The sequence below is a fragment of the Trichechus manatus genome, unplaced genomic scaffold (genome assembly GCF_000243295.1).
Source record: "Trichechus manatus latirostris isolate Lorelei unplaced genomic scaffold, TriManLat1.0 scaffold00273, whole genome shotgun sequence".
In the NCBI taxonomy this organism is placed as follows: Eukaryota; Metazoa; Chordata; class Mammalia; order Sirenia; family Trichechidae; genus Trichechus; species Trichechus manatus.
Window position 1 is genome coordinate 477107 of NW_004444209.1, and position 4888 is coordinate 481994.

Here is a 4888-nt window from a genome sequence, read left to right on the forward strand (position 1 = left end):
ATATCTGAAGATTCTAAAATAAACTGTGACAGAAATTTGAGAAGAACAAGGGCCATAGGTTGAGACTGCCAGGATTGGATGGCTGTGAAACCAGAAAAATTCCTTCTGATGAAATGCGCCACGATCCCCTACAGGAGGCAGCGTTAGTCATTCTGCTGGAGGCAACTAGCCAAACCAACCAGATACATAAAAACAACATCGGTTTATCAGTCATGGGAAGTTTGGAAGAAGCAGGATAGAGACCTGCTAGGTCACTATAATAGCACAGCCCACAGTTTGGACCAAATGATGTTTCCTTCTGATGGGGACAACAAAATATCCCAGTCACCAGGGCTTCCCTGTAAGGTGAATTCACTCCCAGTTCCTGACCAGTCCATTCTCCATGAGGCCCCAGCTCTGCTGTAGATCCTGTCTGACTAGGCAGCTTGGCTGTTTGGAGTTGTGGTAAAATGAGTTCCTTTATGTGGCTTTTTGCCTTGGTTCTTCAGAAAAACAGCCTGAATGATTTTTCCTCTAAGCCCTGAGAAGTTACCCTTGTTTTCTAACCCAGGGTACTCGTTACTTTTGTCCAGGTTGATTGACATTTCCTGCGTAAGCTGTAAACAACTTGTGGTTTGATACTTTTTGTCTGGTCCTGGGCTGCAGCCTGCACTGTGATTGGTATGCACCTTGCAGGGATTGGTCAATATATGCAAATGAAGCTTCTGTGGCCTACCAAGAGGGGATTGGTCAGTTTATGACCCCCACTAGGAGGGACTATGCCTTGAAATTGACAAGGAGTTGTGTACATAAGCAGCCAACCTCACAGAGGTTTCAGAGACAAAAAGAAGTATGAAGGGAAGTAGCAGAAAGAACCAGAAGGAAGGATAGTACAGAAGAAGCAGAGAGAGAGGAGGCAAGGAACCTCCTAAAACAGCTATAACACAGGTCAAGGGCTGTAACACTGAAGACAGCGACAGGCCAAGAAGGGGCCCAGAAGCAGAGCTAGCAGCAGCAGGCCCAGAAGGGGCCCTGTGACAGAGTTAGTGGTGACAGATGGCAGAGCCAAGAGGAACTTGTTCTGAGGAGGCCAAGAGGAGCCTGTCCTGAAGGGGCCAAGGAAAGCCTGTCCTGGGGTGGGGGTGGGGGGTCAAAAGGAGCATATCCTTGGTCTATGAGTATATTAGTCATTTAGTGCTGCTATAACAGAAATACCATAAGTGGATGGCTTTAACAAAGAGAAATTTATTCTCTCACAGTCTAGGAGGCTAGAAGTCTGAATTCAGGCTGCCAGCTCCAGAGGAAGACTTTCTCTCTCTCTCAGCTCTCAGGGAAGATCCTTGTCATCAATCTTCCCCTGGTCTTGGAGCTTCTCAGCACAGGGAACTTGGGTTCAAAGGACACACTCCCCTCCTGGTTCTTAATTCGTGGTGTCATGAGGTCCTCCTGTCTCTCCGCTTGCTTCTCCGTTTTATATCTCAAAAGAGATTGACTCAAGATACAACCTAATCTTGTAGATTAAGTTCTGCCCCATTAACATAACTGCCTCTAATCCTGCCTCATTAACATCATGGAGGTAGGATTTACAACACATAGGAAAATCACATCAGATGAAAAAATGGGAGACAATCACAAATACTGTGAATCATGGCCTAGCCAAATTGACACACATTTTTGGGAGTGGGAGACACAATTCAATCCATAACAAGGAGTTCTGTGTGACAATTCCAACAGATTATCTAACCCAGCAAAGAAGTACAGAGTGCCATGGGAGGGACAGCTGGTGTCAGAATTGGTAAAAAGGTTGGGGAGTGGAGGTATGTCTGACCTCTTCCTCATGGAAATCAGCTTTGGGCTAATCCTGGTCATTATACTCCCTGAAGTTAGATAGATTTTGACGCTACTACTCACATCATTTTACAGGAGTCATATATTTTTTACTTTCCACATGTAAACATAGAGTGAATTTTATTACTTAAGGTAACCTTAATGTAACTCTGATTTTTGCAAACTAAAATCAAAGCATAACATAATCACAACCATCTTTATTAAAGTGTCCGCTTGATGATCTCCCAGGATCATGCAGGAGAGCACAATGGGAGAAAAAAAAAAAAAAAACTTGAGTTTCCCAAGTTGCTGTTTGGTTTACACATAATATCTGGACACATGACTCAATCTAAGATTGGATTTCACGCTGAAGTCATGCTTCCTGGAAAGAAGAAGCAGAGAAACTCCAGAGAAGACCAGGATGTGAAGAGGAAATACCAGCACTGTTACCCAGGTCCACCTTCTCACCTTGCATCCACATGTGTTGTACCATGCATGAGTCTGGTTGGTTGACAACCCTCATGGTTCAGTCCAACTTATCCTGTAGGGGATTTAAAACATCAGAATTGTTGTGTGCGGTTGAGTTGATTCCAACTCATAGCGACCCTATAGGACAGAGCAGAACTGCCCCATGGGGTTTCTAGGCTGTAAGCTTTACGGGAGCAGATCACCAGGGATTTTTCTCCCTCAGGATCATTAGTGGACCACAAACTGAATATAAATCTATAATATTGATCATTAAAAAATTGTTAGCAAGTGATTAGCTCAGGGGATTAGTCACCTTTTATCCCTCTAAAAATTCATCCTAGAGAAATCTGCTTTCCTACTTAATTGCTGGCTATTTACAAACCAGTGCACAGCCAGGGAACAAGTGACAATCAGACTTATGAGTTCACAATTTCTTGGAAGTTCAGATCTCAAATCTAAGTTGCAATTCCTGAAGTAAGTTGTGGGCATCAGTATAGGACTCTGGTCCTGCACAAAGGCCACACACTCACCTCTTTCTGCCAGTTCTCCTGGCTCGTGTTTCCCGATCGGCCAAATTTAGCCTATCTCCTGCTTTTGAAAAACCCACAATCTAAGAATGGTTTTTACATTTTTTAAATACTTGAAAAAAATCAAAAGAAGAATATTTCATGACACATTAAAATTATGTGAATTCAAATTTCTTTGTCTCTAAATAAAGTTTTATCAGAATACAGCCACACCCATTTGTATGTGTATTGTTTACGGCTGCTTTCTCACTACAAGAGCAACATTGAGTAGTTGCAACTGAGAATGTATGGCCCTCAAAGCCTAAAACATTCATTACATGGTCCTTTACAGAGAAAGTTTGGCTTGGAGGCTATAGAACCCTCCACAAAAGTTTGGAGCTAAAAAATAAGACCACATTTAAGATGTTCTCTCAAGACATAGACCATCTTTAGACATTTGAAGAAAGTTTGGAGAAAAGGTTCACACAGCTCCAAAAATCACCAAGCTAAAAAAAAAAAAACAACGAAAATGCCAGACTAATCTCTAAGTATTCTACGAAACAGGAGCAATACTAACAAAATCTTGCTCAGGGAGTATGACTCAAAATATTATAGGAAGTAGTTGGATTGGATGAGCCCTTGTGTCCTTGCTAACCTTGAGCTTCTATGATTCTCCTAGTCTCTGAGACTCTATCATAGCACTTCAGCAATTCTAAGAAATATGAATTTCATGAAATGTGAATGTGCCAATAAGAAAATATCTTTTGACCAGTAGCAAACACATTAGCTTTTTTTTTTTTTTTCCTTCCAAATTAGTTTTTGGAAAAAAAAAAAGGAAACCGTAGATCTGAAATTACTGACAGGCCTTGTTAAGCCCCACAGACTTTGTTTCACCTTATGGTTACAAAATTGGAAAAAGCTAGAAACTAAGGGAGCTTGCCAGAAAACAGACTATGGCTATTAGTCTTGCTTTATCATAGGGGTACAATCACAGTATTCCCTGAGCTGAAGGTATCACATACCCTAATTGACTCTGGGGAAAATTAAAGAAGTAACAGAGCACAGGAGAGACAAACCTTAGCAGTTAGCCTCAGTGAGAGCTACAACTCTTCCTCCTAGTTTATAAGGAAGCTGGAAGAGTGTGTCTACAAATAAGCAAGCAAATAATAATTCAAGTTTCAGTAGATTGGGCCTTCACTTTGAGCCAGCCAGAACTGATTAATTTGGTCTTCTGCCATGAGTTCTTCACAATAACTGCTGCTGACTCTGTGGGATCCAAAACCATTGAAAATCTAAGAACAGATTTATATCCCTTCCTCAGATACTAAAAGGATTTTGAATGGATGCTAACACCTCTAGGTGAGGATGATTCCCTGTTTCCCAAGTAGCTCCTGCCACTCTCCTATCCCATTTTCCAGAGTGACATCACCTACAGGACTAGATCACTAACATGGAGAGGAGCTGACAAGAAAAGAAGATATTCTCAAATATAGATGGCCACAGAGTAAGTTTTGGATGCAGGTAAATGTTGGGTCCAAATATTGTGCAAGGGATTTCTCTACTCTCAGTAACTTCATCTCTCAGTATCTTTCTTTAATTACTCAATATACTTCTCTTTCTGCTCTCACAGAAATTTTCTTCTACTGCTCTGCTAGTCTAATTATAAAGCTGCCATTTGGCCTTTCTAGATCAGGATGACACTATCTTCCCCAAGCCTTTGACTGGCTTCATCTTTCTCTAATGCTAACCTTCCTCAGAGGTTCATTCACTCCCTGGCTTCAATACCATCACAGAAGGTAAGAGCATGTTGGGATTCTGTGGTGGTTCCACCTTTGCTTATCACTGTTTGGTCCCTTCTTCCACCTGTGAGACATTTGAAGGATAGCTATGAATTAAGCTGTAATCTGATTTCAATGTTAGAGAGTATTCTAAACAGGCAGGTCAAAGTCATTGCTAATAAGGGTTTTATATTTTTTTTTCTTTTTTTTAATATTTTATTGTACTTCAGGTGAAGGCTTACAAAACAAATAGTTTCTCATGAAACAGTAGTACACATGTTGTTTTATGACATTGGTTAACAACCCCACAACATATTAACCCTCTAACTT